This window comes from Nycticebus coucang, chromosome 12, assembly GCF_027406575.1.
Source record: "Nycticebus coucang isolate mNycCou1 chromosome 12, mNycCou1.pri, whole genome shotgun sequence".
In the NCBI taxonomy this organism is placed as follows: domain Eukaryota; kingdom Metazoa; phylum Chordata; class Mammalia; order Primates; family Lorisidae; genus Nycticebus; species Nycticebus coucang.
The window spans coordinates 24,331,957-24,349,847 of record NC_069791.1 but is presented as its reverse complement, the minus strand read 5'-3'; the positions used below and the strand labels follow the sequence as shown (position 1 = coordinate 24,349,847).

Genomic DNA, 17,891 nt, shown 5'->3' with positions numbered 1-17,891 from the left:
ATTACCTTGCCTATTGCTTTATCTTCTAATTGTGGTGCGCAGGCTGGCAGAGTCTCAGGGCCTGACCAGGCCACTTAATCACGGTCCTTGGAAGTGTAGGCTCAGAATATGTGTTTTTAACAAGCTGATTTTTACACATCCCAGAAGATTTCAGTGACAATGGAAGTCACCCCAAATGAGTTGATTGATCGTTGATTTAATTTGGGAGTTTCTTTCAAATAGTTTGTGTGATAAGCAAATGTTCTTCCTATGTAGTAGGGTGCACTGAGCATGGCATTTTTCTCTTCCCACACTTGGACTTGGCTTTGCTTACGACTAGCTTGGAAAACCTTTAACATAGGATTATTATAGGTTTCTCGGCATGTGGTAGGCTTGGATAGAAGACAGGAAGTAAATTGACATAACAAAATTTTATCCCCCATACTTAAAAAAAATACACGTATTTCAAAAATATTTGTAGAAAGAAAACAAAATAGCATTTGTTTTCAGGGTAGTCAACTAGAATACCAGTAATTTGGAAATTGATTTTAAAAGATCTAGGCTCAAATGAAGATTCCAGTTTAAATGGAGATGATTAGGATTTTTACGGAGTCTCAGGCATTGCAGCTATGAAGCAGCACTGGCCTAGCCCCTGTGTCACGAGGGTCTACACAAGTTGTTGGACTGTTGCTTTAGGCGGTCAGGGTGAAACAGGAAATGACATCTGTGGATCAGGCAGAGTGAATTGAAAGGGACGCTCTTTGTTGTAGGTTGACTTCACCACCTTGCTGTGGTATTTAAAGTGATGTTTCCTAGAAGGTTAGAGACTGCACTTTTTTATTATTCGTCTGTTTATGTTGCCTCAGGAAACAATAGTTTGTGAAAATCATGGCCAGGCTGCAGATGGTGTTTTGCTCAGTACTTTTAGAATCAAATAGAACAAAACCCGAAGCACTGGATGAAACTTAAGAACCTTTTTTATGTGTTTTATCATGGCCCTTTGTAATGGGATCAGAAATATTTTGTCTAAGTTAGATTTCCTCACAATACATGTGCTCCATAGGTTTTTTTGTAATGAATTATATATGACATGCTGAAAACAGAGACTTACTGCAAATGACAAGAAAAGTAACAATGGTAATTGCTTGAAAAGAAAAAGTTTACTTAGCATTTAATGACTAAATCCAGTAAGTTAGTGTGTAATTGACGGTAAAAGCTGAGATGCTATCCTCCTGCTCAGGAAAGCTAGTGTGAAATTGTGAGTTTACAATGGCAGTAATTAATCATCGTGGTAGACTGTCAAAAAAAGAGCTCAGGTCATTGATGTTAATGATCGTAGTATGCAGTTTTTGACATTTACTGTGAGCTCTAACATATTTCATACAGAACAATTAACCAAAAATGCACACATCTGGAAAGCAGTCTGCCAACATTCTTAGAAGTAAATACATTTTAAAAATATATATTGAAAGTTACATTTTTGTAAATAATTGCATCGTTAAATAGCATTCTAAAAACAAGCTAAAACACAGATAATTTACTTGGACAAAGTAACCATCCTCAGAGAAATTTACGTAAAGTCATCAGTAACCATAACTTGAATATATAGTAAACACTTGATAATAACCAGAAAGCATTAAGATGTCTTGGTAATTATATGAATTATGTATGGATTGTGCTTAAGCAGATTCAGTGGGCATTTCTGACTTCCCAGTATTTGTTTTAAATCACTTTGAAGTAAAGATCTTTTGGTTACTACCAAACAAAAATAGCCCTGTTATACATGTGTGTATATTTATGTGTGTGCATGCATGGGCGCATACACACAGAATCGGTTCCAAAAAGGGATAATTATTTCATAAGACTTAATGCCTGAATGTGCAGATACACATGCAATGAGGTGCCTTGAAATGGGATATACTACAAAAAGTACAATTGCATTGTTAGCACAGTAAACAAACTGCACGAGGAAGTATTTTGTTGCCAATTAGAAAAAATATCCTGTGTTGAGGTGACTTATAAAGAGTGTATAAAATATGTCAAAGGATTTTTTTTGGAGAAAACAAATTAGTACAGGAGAACTTTCATGCCCTTGATGATGATGTATGATATGAAGGAAAATAATAAAGATTCCTTCTTCATTTAATACATTTTAAGAGGTGTGGCAAAAAGAGAATATTTGAGTACTTCTTATACTCTGAGATTTTGTCTTCATTGATTTGAATATTCAAGAAATATTTTTTGCAGGGCCTAAAACATGTTATGAAGACCAACATGCTTATATTCTCTTTCCTACCTTCGTGGGGTAAGGCAAAGAATAACTGAATTTCATAGGGCTCTTTTGGCCATATTAAGTAGTTTTGTTTATCCTAGGAGCCAAGAGAAGTCATTGAGTGGTTTTAAGGTGTGTGTTTAGATCTACATTTGAAAATCATCCTTTGGGCTGCAATTTGTAGAATAGGTTGGTTGGGGTCCTAAGAGGAAGCGGTATAAGTAAACCAGTCAAGAGGCACAGTCCAGGTGAGAAATCATGGTAGGCTCGGTTGATTGAAGGTGGTGGAGGGAAGTGAATAGATACAAGTAATGTTTAGAAGGCCAAAGCAATGGAATATGATGATATATATGTGTATAACCGGGAGAAGGGAAGTAAAGAATTAGACATGAATTGTAGCTTATTCAACTGGGTGAATGTTTATTTCCTTCCCTGAAATAGGCATATAACATATTTGGTAAAAACATAAAAAATTGCATGGACCAGTTGAGTCACAAAGGCCTTGAGACACAAAAGAAGATAATTAAATGGACAGTTGGATATGAAAGTCTGGAGCTGTCATGGTTCTCAACCTTCCTAATGCTGCAAGCCTTTAATACAGTTCCTGTGGGTCGTGACCCTCAGGTTGAGAACCGCTGGCTAGCAAGAAGAGTGTGTGTCTTAGTGTTTTACTGGACTATAAATACTATAAACTGGGTATCTGAAAACAACAGGTATTGATTACTCACAGTCCTGAGGCTGGGAGGTCCAAGGTCAGGGTGTCAGCCCAGTTGGGTTCTGGTCAGGGGCCTCTTCCAGGCTGCAGACGCTGACTTCTTACTGTGTGCTTATAAGGTGGGAGGGACAGGGGAGCTGAAGAGCCTCTCTTATAAGAACACTAACAAGCCCTCATGGCCTAATCGCCTCCCGTAAGTCCCACCTTCTAATACCATCACCTTAGTGATTAGGATTAAACACATGAATTTGAGGGGACACAGACCACAGTAATGTGTGAGTCAGCCGCACAAGGGAGCTAACTGACACCTTCAGCGTGGATGTGATGTCTCTGGAATAGACCTTAAAGGGAGGAAAAGAGTCTTTGGGAAATTTAATATGTAGCATCCCAGAAGAATGAGAGAAAAGGCCTTTGGAAACAAAAACATCATGGCCAGTGAGGAAAGATTAAAACAAGTATGGTGTCATAGAATTCAGTAAGTGATTCACCAAGAGATTGGGTCTTTGGATGATATTTAAATTGTGTTTATTTTGAACTGATTTCAAAATTGCTGTAGTTGGATGGAGTAGTCTCAAGTGGAAATACATTGTGATTTATTTTCCCCTTTTATTTCTTCACTTATTTTATTTGCCTTTCTGGCAGCTGGTGGAGAAACTGCAAGTATCTTAGAAATTGCTTAAGTTTACAGATTTCACAGTAATATTAGAAGATAACATTTATTCAGTGCTTATGTACCTGTGTTAATGCTTTAGATGCAGAATGTCATTAAATCCATTCAGTAAACCATGGAACAGGTAGTATTATTATCATTTTTACCAATGAAAATACAGTAACAGAACTTGAGTGATTCGGGCAGGATCACATGGCAGGTGTTAGGGACTGATTCAAACACCATGAACTACTCCCTATGTGATAACTTTTGAGAATCACTACAATTATTTGTCTTAGTCATGTGAAGCTGGTAAAGATCTTACTTGATGGTTAGTATGTTCTAAAGCTCAGATTGTTTTAATTGTGTTGTAAATTACAAATGCTGTCTTTCTATTCTTTGTGAAATAGAAAGCATTTCCATCTTGTTTATCTTTTAGCCTTTTCAACTAATAATATCTATAGTCTCAATGTTTTTATTCTGGTAAATAGGGAGGGGCGGAGAGAGAGGCAAATACTAAAAATTAACTGTCTCATTTTATACGTATCTCAGAATAAGAATCATTGGTAAGACATGGCATATTTGTATAGAATAGATAGAAGAAAACTTTTCCCTATAAAAAAATCATAACCAAAGGCAGAAACAAAAGCAGGTATTCTATCATAAATATCACTTTTAAGCCATAAAATACATGATGAAAATAGAAGACTAAAACTGAGTACCAACGCCAGCGCCTGTGGCTCAAAGGAGTAGGGCACCGGCCCCAGAGGTGGAGGTGGTGGGTTCAAACCCAGCTCCAGAAACTGAAAAAAAAAAAAAAACAACTGAGTACCAAAAATATGAAATTACATTTAATTCATTTATTACACACCTATTTATTGAGTGCATACTATTCACTCAGATGCTAGTCTAGCTCTTATTGAGCTTTGATTCTAGTGGGAGAGATGAATGGTAAACAAGAATACCAAGAGGTTTACAAAGTGTCAGGTAGGGATGGACACCATGATCGAGAAAGCACCATGAGGAGAAAAGGGAGTGATGGTGCTACTACTGTCCGATTAATGTTGTCAGTGGCGATGATGATGATGGAGAATGCATACTTTGGTTTGTTTTCTGGCTTTCATGTTGGTAAAGACATGATTAGTAGGTGGCCTAGAGAGGGAGCACCGAAGTCAACACACTCTACTCCAAGTGGAAGGATCAATTTCAGAACCAATTGCATACAGTTAGAAATTAACTCACATTTAATTATACACATAAACAAGACAGGATGGGAGCCCACCAAAATACATAATAATGGTTATCACTGGCTGATTTTTATGTTCATCTGTATGTTATAAGCATTTAAATATAGTTCTGCAGTGCATAATTTTATAAGAAAAAATAGCACTAAACATTTTTATGTTTATATTGAGGAGAAAAGACAGAGTGGAAAGAGACGGGAGAAAATAAAGGAAGAGTCAGAGACACACTCACAGTCAGAAGCAGACGCAGCAAAGCAAGAAGCTGCTTTCATAGTAAGAAGACACAGGGAGGGAGGGACTGGCTTTTATGCTTGCTCACACAAGGTGTCCATGGCGTAGCCTTTTTAAAACAGACCCTGAAGATGGTCATGCAGCATTTTAACAAGACAAGCATATCAAGAAATAATGGCACTTGAAAATTACTTCTTGTGTTGGGTAAAATTATACCGAAGGTTCAATCTTCTCTTGATGGTAGAATTAAACCAGGAAGTTAAACCTGGGCCAGATTGCTGGTTCTCGGGTGATCTTTGTTGCAGATTCTAATAATACATGGGGTCAGAGACTTCAAGATAAAACAGAAACAAGTCTAAAAACTTTAAAATAAAAATAAAACCTAGAGACTGAGTATATTGGCCAGACTGCTTGCTTTATATTCTGTGCTTATTTTGCCAGTGACTTTACTTTTTCAAGCTAATCTGCTTAGTTTTAGCTCTCTCTTTTAATATCTTTATCAGTAACCATTTCACCTACTAGGATTATAAAGTCTATTTATTTTGCAAGTAAATCTACAGAAATCGAAATGTCAGTTATGTGTGTCATTTTCATCTATATTTCTGATAAGGTTCAGAGAAAACTGACCTTGAAAGAAAAGCTTAGAATAGTATGAGGTCATTTTCTCTTTTCTTTTACATTACTGCTGGTGAACCTATTTGTAGGGAATATCTTTGGAATTGACTGAATATTTGGTTAATGAAAAAGAATCAAATGCATTTTGTATCAAAAATGCAGAAAGCAATCAAATTCACGTTTTAAAAGTGAGATCTTTCAGATAGCTCCTTCTTTTGGAGAATTTTTTGGATCATGTTTTTATGAAGATTGGTTTTCATCTTTTATTTTGGCTTTTGTATTACACAGCAGGGTCAACAGTAATACATTCTATTTTCTAACAGAACATATATATGGTTGATAACTGAGCAAGTCTTGCCTTTATTTACAACCATATACATCTTTCAATCAACATGCCGTTACATCTGTGATTGAGGATGACCCTTGATTGTAAACCAAATTGTGGCCAAGAAAACTAACTGACTGACCACATAAAGCTCACACCTTTGAGCTAGCATTCCAGTCCTTTTAATTCTCAGCACTATTTGAAAAATATGTAAGTATAGTTCACAATATGTGCATACTTCTAAATATCCTAATTTGAGGAAAGAGAAAAAACTAAATTGTATCATTTGCTGCTGCATAAAAACTCAAGACTGTTGGTAAAATCATTCTTTTAAGGTTGCTAAAATAATGAAGAATTTTATTGGTAGAACTAATAATGTTATCTAACTGCTTGCAGAGAAGATCAAGTGACTATGGCCTTGTGAAAGTAAGCTTCAACCCGGGTGTATACAATTTACAAGATGACTGCATTAATTGGTTTTAACATCATCATTCATGAAGTATCATACCAACAAAGGTTGGTAATTAAAACTAACTGTATGTTAGTATAGTTCTTGGAAATTTGCCATTGCCATAGAAATATGTTCTTTTTCCTAGTTTCTTATTCTCTACATAGTGGTTTGTAGTGGTTCAAAAAATCCATTAGAGGGCAATATAATATTGCTCTGAACCTGAGAAAATGTACCAAAAGACAAAGAATTACCCTGCCTCTCTTGTGTGAGAGTTTTGAAAATGGGCTTCTTAACAAAAGGAATGATTTAGTTGTATGCCTCCTTTATTTGTTTTCTTTTTCTGAAACACAAACCACCAGCTGAACTGAATTTTAAGCTCTTAAAAAAAATTGCAGTTATTAAAGAGAAGAACTTATTGTAAATTTTAATTCCTATCTTATAAATGTATTGGTAAATACATAGATATAGCACAGTAAAATGTCGTCCAATTTTACTTGTTAAAAAATCTTTTTGCTCTACAATGTAATATAAAAAATTCCTTTAAAATGAATATAAAATGTGTTAGGAATATTTTAATTTACAGATCTACAGATATATTTATAAAGAAATTCTGGCTTTTGATAGGGGGCAGAGTCTCACTTCGTTGCCCTTTGTAGAGTGCTGTGGCATCATGTCATAGCTCACAGCAATCTCAAACTCTTGGGCTTAAGTGATCCTCTTGCACCAGCCTCCCAAGTAGCTGGGTCTACAGGTGCCTACCACAATTCCTGACAACACCTGGCAGTTTTTAGAGATGGGGTCTCCCTCTCACTCAGGCTGGTCTCGTACTTCTGAGCTCAGGCAACCCACCTGCCTCGGCCTCCCAGAGTGCTAAGATTACAGGCATGAGCCACCATGCCCAGCCTTTCTGGCTTGTTTTTAAAGTTGATCGTGTATGTTAAAGGATGTATATTTTACATGTATGGTTGATAAATAAAGACAAAGCATGTACTCAGTTATCCACCCTATAAGTTTAGGAATACATCTTAACTTATATAACCAATCATTACATATAACTTAATATACCTTTAAGTTTTACTTAATTTGATTTGTAAGAATAATATGTCATGGACAGAGTTTTACTTTAAGAAACTATTTTGTGCTACACAGCAGGAACCTATCTGAAATCCTGCCTTGAGATGTATGGATTTGATTAAAATATGTTGCACCCCAAAATTGAACATTTGAGAAAAACACTAGCCATTGAAGAACTTTGTTAGGAGTGATGTTTTCTTCTCTAAGTAAAAGGTGTCAGTTCTGTATTGTTCTTAGCACAGAGAGCTGCTAACTGGCCCAAGGATGAGTGAGCATCTAGGGGACCCAGGACAGCCTTTCCCAACCAGAGGCTGGAGAGGGTCTGAACCTGTGTGAAAGGGTGATGGGCATTAATAAGATCATTTAGAGAGACGATCTGTGGGACTTGGACTAGTCCAGTGTCCTTCCAGCTTTTCTTTACATCACTTGTACTGTTTATTTATTGGCTCACCTTTGTAGCTTGAGCCAATGTGTTAGAAAGGATGCCGTTAGTAGGTGACCATCAGAATGATGTGCCATAACTATCAGGAAACAATGAAAATAAATACAAGGAAAGTATTTTAAATTGAAAAATAAAATGGAAGTAAATAATACAAAATTAAATTATGATGGCTGTAATATCGATATTAAACAGTAAGCTGAAAATACATACTGCAATGCCAAGCCCGTTTTTTATCAGTTCATAGTAAAGGGATTTGCTTGGGTCCAGTGTTCACAATTAAAATGAGATTTTTAAATCAATAAGATAATTTCTGTTTTTTCCTGTTGGTGTTGATACCAACTGGAACTGAGAATTCCATTTCACATGCGCAACCTAGTTGGATATTATGAGCTGGACTGCGATTTACATTTTAATTACAGTCAATAACTCCTCAGAGCAGTAGGAAGCAAGTGGGAAGCAGGAAGCTGGATCTCAGGTCAGTGTTGGACCTAGGTCAGGTGTGACCTCACCAGAAGCTATTCTAAGAAGACTATGAAATTGTATAGCTCCCCTTTAACTCTCCCTGGGTTACCAGTTACTCTGCTAATACTCCTGTGCTCAAGGTATAAAAACCCCGGAATGGAGATGGTTCAGTGGCCAGTGTGGAACTCCTGTAGTCTCTGCCTGGCCCAAGACCCAGGACATCCTAACAGCATGCGCGGCCCCATCACCTTGCTGTGTGTGGATCTGGCATAGCCAAGGCTGCAAGCCTCAGGTCCCAGCAAAGAAGAGTAATCTTAGCAGCCCCCTTAGCAATCTCAGCAGAAGATTTTTCCAATATTTTTCCTTTTGCTATCTAAAATTATTTACTGTCACACATATTCCGCATTTAGGAAATACTAACCCAGAGACTGTGAAGATTATTAGACATTGATGAACTGGAGAAGAACACATGAAGACCAGGGCTGTCTAGAAGAAGAGGCGGGAGCTGGTCACTGGACATTTCAGCGCTCCAGATCAATGCATTTCTTATCTTAGGCTGATGGGTTCATCAGTTTAGGCTGTATACATGTTCAGAAGTGTTTGTTTATTTTTTGAACAAAAAACCCTTTTGTTCAAAAGGGTAAAATGTTTTTTTGACAAGGTATCCAAATTGCATACCATTTATAAGCAATGTTCTCTTTTAATAATAAAACATCAGTTGGTAGTTGAAGAATAGTATTTAAAACAATGCCATAAAGCTTTATGCTCTTTCCATTTTTTTTTCACATATTGTCAAATTCTATTAGTCTTTCTATCTATCTGTCCCTCGTAAGTCAAGACAATCAGCCAACCACTTTGGTGCGTCAAAATGTTGTTTGCTCATGAAATTCTTCAGGTGCTATATAAGCTACTAATTAAAAATCATTCTAGTGATCTCTGGGTTCTCCAAGACAAACCTATTCAGATTCTGGCTGTCATCTGATAGGGACAATGCGAGAACTGCATATGACTTTCAGATACTTGTAGTATGATCAGATAAGAATGGCAAATTTCTGGCACACTTGATTTCTTTCCCATCCTGGTGCCTGAGGCAGACATTACTAATTAATCGTTTCTCCTGAACTTGATCAGAATCCATCACTTGACAGCCATTACCACCAAATGGCATTGGCATGCTGCTGGAAATCTTGATACCATACCTATATTTGGAGGAAGAAAAAAAAAGGGGCAAAGGTAAGGACATGAAACAGAAAAAGAAAAAAAAGCAGGAGAGAGAATGAGGATTTCCCAGTAGATCAAAGATTAGGAATGTCTGTTGTGCATTGCTGATAAACACTGGATTGCAGCAAAGGGAATAGAAGGTATAGGTAACAGTGTGGCTCTGTTAATCAGTTTCATCAAAGAAGAAGAGTCCTACACGAAGGGGCCCTTGGCCACAGCTGCTGAGGCTGCTGTTGCCAGAGCTGCTACCACGTGGCCCAGGGGAAGCTGGAAACCTCTATTCTGAAATACTCTATAAATTAAATTCAGCAAGTTGCTATTTGTCAATGTTATGTATCGGTACCTACAATGCTACGATCTATGGTGGATACAAAAAAGGGATTTTTAAAAATTCAGTTCTTATGTTGTACAAGGTCATTAACATACGTTATTTATATCCCCAAACACCCTCGGGTCCAAGTAATGTTGTGTCACCTTTACAGAAGAGGAGACTTGGGGGAATTTAGCAAATTGCCAGTAGCCAAAACAACTACCAGATGAGACCAGATTTCCCACAAAAATTTAGTCTTTTGCATTGTTACCACACATGTCCATGTGTGTTTTAACATGTCTCCGGATTCACTGGAAGCCACGAGAGAAGGAAAGGAAGAGGGATGACCTCAGGCTGCTTCCCGCTCAGGTGTTTTCTTGACTAAACCAGACAGGTTCCAAAAGATAGAGGTAAAAATAACGACAGTAGTAATAATTGGCAATTCTAGGCTCCCTATTTTGGTCTCATTATTTATTTCTAGCTGTGTAAAACTTTGACATTTTTCCTTCGAAGACACTTGTCTGTTAAACTTTATTATAAATAGAGTTTCAGAAACTTAAGGAGAGCAACCTCTTAGGAAATGACATTGCAATTATCACTTTGACGCACCATTCTTTTCCAACACAGTGGAAAGAATTTTGGTGTCAGACATGAAGTCTCCACCTTTTAGCAATATTAATATTATTTTAATGGGGCACCATTCATTTGAAGGGATTGGTATATTTTAAAAAGGTTCAGATTTAATGTGAGATAGAACCACAAAAGGAATAGTGAGAACAAATCATTGAAGGGTAGAAACATGGACAATTCTGTGTAGTAACCCTCAATCATTAACTTTTCACTCAAAATGTATTGTCTGCTTCGCTTAGCAGCTGCCTTTCGCTGGGAGAACAAACAAGAATATTTGGGTTTAGCTTCGAGCAACACAGAAAGGAAAGGAATAAAATCTTCTCCAGATCTCTGTGTAACTAGTGGCCTACAGCAAACACAGTTGAGGTTATAAGGGTTCTGCAGGCAAGAACAGTATTGCGAATGTCCGTGAAAATGGAAGGCAACTATAAAATTGATCAACACATTCTATAAAGTAGTCTCTCACTGTCAATCATCTAAATATGATTCATTAATCATACTATAAGCACCTGACAGCTGACTGACAATAACAAATTCTCCCCAGACAAAGCTATATTGAAACTTAAGAGGAGCTTATTAATGTTGATACTATTTAAGCCGGATGTTATGGATCATACAGGAAGGAGATAGCTTCTTGGAGCCCAGCATAATTGATTCCAGCAGAGCCTTCTTACCACAGCCTGCATTACACCACTGCTGATGCATTACAAATTACAGAGGACTGATTGGTTTCGTGAAAATATTTTTTTGCAAGAGAAGGAGAGAGAACACCTCTGATCTAAATTTAACAAACTATTCAAAATGGACATTTTGAAAAATAAAAGATACATTTTCAATTTATTTCAACAAATTGAAAGCTTTAATATTACAGTCATAAAAACATTGTCAGGCTGGTATGTCCCTCCTTCACAGTGTGCCAAAGTTCAAGACTTCTGTGCTTTATTTTGAATTTTTCTACTAACCAGTGGTTCTCCTTATCAAACTGTGTTATTTCTTGAGGTGTCCCAAAAGTGAAACTTTCTATAAAGACATCAAGTCAACACTAACTTTTGAACTATAGTAAGTTTTCTGATACACACACACAAAAAATGTTAATGTAAAGTTTTTAGAAAGTGAATTAAATGCCATGTAAGATGAAATATTTCCCTCCCTTTGTCTGGTTTATTGATTACATTCTGTTGAGTCATAGAGTAGAGTGAGTCAGGGCTGGGTTTGAATTCAGTTTTAGGTCAGCCCATTGAACAGCTATTGGTGAGTCAGTTACTCATCTCTAAAATAGGGATAATAATTTTCCCATCCCGAGACTGTAATAATCATAAGAGCTCATAATTGTAACAATGCCTTTTTGCTCATTTAACCTATTATCCAGCTTATTTTTTGGGTTATTATTATTTGTTTATGCATGTGTGTTGTAAATGTATATAACCTGGACATAATTGAAGCAATTTATAGAAATGTGGACTAATACATTTTGCAGCTGGGAGGGGTTGCTAGAGGAAATCTAATTTTCTAATTGAATAATAAAGAAAACTAAGCCATTTAAATGATTTGCCCTAACGAAAGATTTATTTTTTTAAAAAGTCATGTCTAGAATATGTGGCCTTCTCAAAAGTACTGCTTGATTTCAGTGGACATACAAAATTGAAATCTTTTCATTTGTCTCTGTCTTGTCTTCACTGTAGTTTAAGAATTATTCATTTCAAAGTAATCGATTAATCTCATATTAAATGTATTCACTTTCATAATAACTATTTCTTAACACTTTTTATTCTACTAGGGTAGAATAAGATGCATCCGATTGTAAAACAAAATGATGCAGATTTTGTGAAAAACTCATTTGTTCTTTTCATAATTCGTTCAGAGAGTCAGGAGTCTCAAAATATTTGTATTATCAGGGGTCCTCAAACTTTTTAAACAGGGGGCCAGTTCACTGTCCCTCAGACCATTGGAGGGCTGGACTATAGTTTAAAAAAAAAAAACTATGAACACATTCCTATGCACACTGCACATATCTTATTTTGAAGTAAAAAAACAAAATGGGAACAAATACAATCACACTCCCTCATGTGGCCCGTGGGCCGTAGTTTGAGGACCCCTTTTATAGACCATAACAACAGTATAAAAGCTCAGTATATGTTAGTGGAGAAGTAATATTTTGAATGAGAAAGGATTATTCCTAATGTTTAGTGACAGCCTTGCTTAAAAAACAATATAGTAAAATTGATTATTAAAACGTCGAACTCTTGTTCATTATTACAGGTTGAAATTATTATCAAGAATTGAAAATGTAGAACCTCTCTAAGTTGACTATGCCAGGGACTGTAACAAACTGGTCAACAGATGGAGGTGGTCAACATAAGGAACTGGGCCTACTGCACTGCCACGTCTGTGTGGTGCACATGTCTGGTCTGTGAAAATTGGGTCACCGTAAGGCGATGGTCAGTGTAGGGAGTGGTCAAATAGAGAGGTTCTACTGTATATGGTCTTTATACAATAGTATCCTATGTGGGATTACAAATAATTCTATTTGACTTATAAAATTTGCTTTTACATAATTTTTCCTTTTGAATTTTGTATTGTCTCTATTTCAGAGTATAAGGTATATTCTCATCTCATTAGCTTAAAATAATATAGCTGTTCTTTTCCTGGAATGACTACATCCAGAGGTTTTTTTTTAAATACTGATTTAATAACTGCACTCCTCTAACACAAAACATGAAGTAGAAGCAGCATATGTTAAATATCTTCCACGTTTGTTATTTTACGAATAGCTGATTCTCATTACACTGAGCTACTTTCCTTCAGTAGAAAAAAATGTGGGTCAAGACCTATTTTCATTTCCTTATTGTATCACAACTGTGAGTAGCATTTTTAAGCATCTACGGCATTGTTTTAAAGGTGTCTTTCACATAAAGGTGATTTTTAAAAATCACTCTTCCCTGTGTTTTGCATAATGATTTTCTCTTCTTTCAAAACTCAGAATTTTTAGCCCATTGTGTTTTAAACGTTTTGAATCTTGCCAATTAAAATGCTAGCCTCTTGGCCTTAACTTCCTTTCCCTTGTTCCTGGCAAGCGTCTGTTTTCCTGCATTCTTGTACAGTTTAATTCAAAATGCCAATCAGTGATGATTGATCACGTTTTCAGACAACAGCCTGGACCCTGATTCTGCATGCCACATGCATTTGCCACTTTGATTAATGAACATAAATCAGGGGTGACAATTCACATTTGCAAGTGGAGGGAAAGAATTATTAGAAATGCAGCGTGTTAGTAAGTGAAGGCTTCCCTCCATTCCATTCCAATTGCATAGAAAACAAATACCTGCCCCTCAGAGGACCTTGTGGTTATCATTAGGGAGTATCTGAAATATGGAAATAAAACACATGCTGCCAGGGGTGTTTTCATTATTTTGATCTCATAAAAGATCTTTATATTTCAATACAGCACAAGCAACAAATGATTTGGAAACATCGTTTCTGTGTTTATGTCATCCTCTGTGATATAGAACACCTCAAAAAGAAAGCTTCTCTACCAAAGAGAAATCTTTTCTTTTTTTCTTTTTGGCATGAAAGGAAGTGGCAAACCAACATTTAAACGTCTTTCCTTAATTCACATCCGTAATAAAAATTCAGGATTTTTTTTCCATGTCCATTCAATGAGTTATTTGCTTCTCTCTCCCCCCACCAGTATTAACTCTAGGAACACAAAATTCGTAAATAACCTCTTACAGTTTCAAAGCCAAAGTGCCAGTGTGATATGGTAAATAGGCCTAAAGTTCACTGGCAAAAAATATTTTGTTTTCTTTGACTATGAAAATTTCTAACCTAATTGAGCCATGTGAATCATGATATTCTAATAAAATATTCGTATATGGAATGCGTATAATATACAATTCACAGACCATATGTATTGATTCTGAAGTGACCTGTTTGACATATTAATTTTAAAGCATCATTACTAAAATGGCCCATTAATTCCATCAAATGAGTGTTAAATCTTTGCTGCTACTTATAACTATTTTAAAGGGTCAGGGGTCTAATTGCCTCAACAAATGTATGTACCTACACCAGCAGTTACTCTTCAGTAAGTATAACCCACTCATCTAGTTAAAAAAGTGGATGCACTTTTAAAATACATGTCTCAATACTGCCAGAAATTATTTTAAAACTTCATCACCAGTTTGAAAGTTATAAAAATATTTCCCATGCTTAGAGTAAGTTTTTATCTCTATTATTTTCTAAGAGAATGCTTCGTTTTCTTTCTTTGTGGCAGTCAAATTATCCCTCTAAGCCTCCTAGAGGGGCTATGGGGCTCGGTGCCCGTAGCACAGTGGTTATAGCTCCAGTCACATACACTGAGGGTGGTGGGTTCGAACCTGGCCCAGGCCAGCTAAACAACAATGACAACTGCAATAAAAATATAGCCGGGCGTTGTGGGGGGTGCCTGTAGTCCCAGCTACTGAGGAGGCTGAGGCAGGAAAATGGCTTAAACCCAAGAGTTTGAGGTTGCTGTGAGCTATGATGCCACAGAACTCTACCAAGGGTGACATAGTGAGACTCTGTCTCAAAAAAAAAAAAAAAAAAAGTGGCTATGGAAAGAGTCAGTTAAATAGGTACACATGTAAGAGAACAGCAAAATGTTACTCTAAATTTCCAGAAGTCACATTAAAGTCCCACTGATTAAAACATGTAGGAGGAAATTGATTTCTGCTACCAATGAGAGCTATACTATATAGTCTTTCAGGAATTCCTGGGCTTCATTTAATAGTCTGTTTATACTAAGTCTACGCAGTAATAGGTATGGAAAATGAGCAAAGTGTTATGTGTCCATTGGATTCATTTTATTTACTCAAAATGTTTATTTTCATGAGGCAATGTGTTAGGTGCTATGGGTAGAAATATCAAAGAGATTCCGTATCCCCGAATTCCAAAATATTCCTAAATCTAGATAAGGAAATATACATAGGAGGAAAATGAGTTATTATCCAGTTTCGTAAGTACGGTAATGGAAGTTCGCATAAGACAGAATGCTAACCACAAGAATCCAATGTATTCAGCCCTACTATGAAACTAATTTAGGGCTTTCACATGAAAGCTATAACCCAGTTACAACCTAAGAATAGGGGGAAGGGGGAAAGGGAGGGGAGGGAGGGGGTAGAGGGGTAGAGGGAGGGTGATTGGTGGGATCACACCTGCCGTGCATCTTACAAGGGTATATGTGAAACTTAGTAAATGTGGAATGTAAATGTCTTAGCACAATAACTAAGAAAATGCCAGGAAAGCTATGTTAACCAGTGTGATGAAAATGTGTCAAACAGTGTATGAAACTAGTGTATGGTGCCCCATGATCACTTTAATGTACACAGCTATGATTTAATTAATTAAATAAATAAATAAAAAGACAGAATGCTAACCAGAGTAAGAATGATCAGAGTGGGATGGGGGATCATGAAAGATGTTATACCTAAATCTGCAATTCCCTGACATGCATAGAAGGAAAAGATAGTCTAAGAAACAGTGAATTGAGGACAGAGAATAATGAAGTAGTGTATGATAGAAAGCTACAACTAGTCTCGCCTGCAACTTAAACATAGGGCATACAGCAGAGGTGAGCGGATAAAGGGCACAGCTAGTGAGGAATTTGTGGGCTTGGAAGTTTCAACCATGAAGTCCATGCTGTCATCTCTGAGTGATGTGGAAAGCAGTCTGGGAGGTCTTTCACTGAAGAAAGGGTAGGTCTAGTCAAAAGTTATCAATTTTAGAAATATTTAGAATACCTAAAAAACAGACGGAATATAAAATCATGTTTAATTGATAAAATCTTTTGTGAGGTTATAAAACCAGCAAAAACTATGGTTGATTCTTAAGACATGTTTTATTATAGTAGAAACCCCCCAGATGTATGCAGTTTGTCATTAAATTTACTTTCACTGCAGCAGATGCCAAGTAACTAGTTCAGCAATTATGCCTAATGTCACCCCATTATCATTTATCATTTTTCTTAATGCTTCAAGATCTAAAATCCGTGAAGGCAAGCTTGGTCAGCACCCGTGGAAATACGGGGTTCATTTTGTCTTTGCTTTGTCATAAAAAGGGTCTTGCCTTCTTATATGTGGGACATGGCATTTAAGTACCTACAACCCTTTAAGTAAGGACATTATTTTATATTTTTCATTTTAGATTGGGATAACCGCATGACCAATAAGTGGTAGAATAAATTGTAGCCACATGTCAAAAAGTAGGTCATCCTAATGAGTACAAGTAAGGCTGGTATTTTCCTTTCAGGAATGTCAGGGTGGTTTTTTTATTATTTTTTTTTATAGAACAGTAATGTATTTTTTAATAACTGTTGTTTATTATGTATTTAAAATTATTGACTTTATAACTTCTTTAATTCTAGACATTATTTTAAGTAATCAATCCTATAACAATTAAATTGGCATGGTATCAGGGTGCAATTTGAATGGAAGTATTTAGATTTGATAATTAATGTAAAACCTTTTGAATGCTGTTTGTTCCTGTGTTTCTTTTATTTATTTATTTATTAAATCATAGCTGTGTACATTAATGTGATCATGGGGCACCATACACTGGTTTTATAGACCGTTTGACACATTTTCATCACACTAGTTAACATAGCTTTCCTGGCATTTTCTTAGTTATTGTGTTAAGACATTTACATTCTACATTTACTAAGTTTCACATGTACCCTTGTAAGATGCACCACAGGTGTAATCTTGTTCCTATGTTTCATGAACACTTCCTAGTTTAAACTACAAAGAAAGATGATTTAATAACAGTTCAGAATACTTTGGAAAGAAATATAGTACCTTAGACTCCCAGAGACATTAGAGGTCTTCCATTAAATATCACCTAACGTCTATATGACCTTGACATCGTCTCTGCCCGTTGGCTGTCTAGACTCCATGGAAATAACTGACTCAGTAGTGGTGAGCAGGTCTCTCAAGGTAGCTTGCTTCTTCTTCAGATGGCTCCATTAGAAAAAGTTTTAGGGCGGCGCCTGTGGCTCAGTCGGTAAGGCGCCGGCCCCATATACCGAGGGTGACGGGTTCAAACCTGGACCCTGCTGAACTGCAACCAAAAAATAGCTGGGCGTTGTGGTGGGCGCCTGTAGTCCCAGCTACTCGGGAGGCTGAGGCAAGAGAATCGCTTAAGCCCAGGAGTTGGAGGTTGCTGTGAGCTGTGTGATGCCACGGCACTCTACCGAGGGCCAGAAAGTGAGACTCTGTCTCTACAAAAAAAAAAAAAGA

General features: G+C 36.6%; 1 protein-coding gene and 1 pseudogene across 1 annotated transcript in view; both read left to right on the top strand.

Annotated features, from left to right (window-relative positions):
- The window catches only part of PDZRN4 (PDZ domain containing ring finger 4), a 376,475-nt gene that overhangs the window by 50,021 nt on the left and 308,563 nt on the right, over window positions 1-17,891 (top strand). The window lies entirely within an intron of this gene.
- LOC128561040 (uncharacterized) overlaps window positions 4,560-17,891 on the top strand; it is a 46,032-nt pseudogene continuing 32,700 nt past the window's right edge.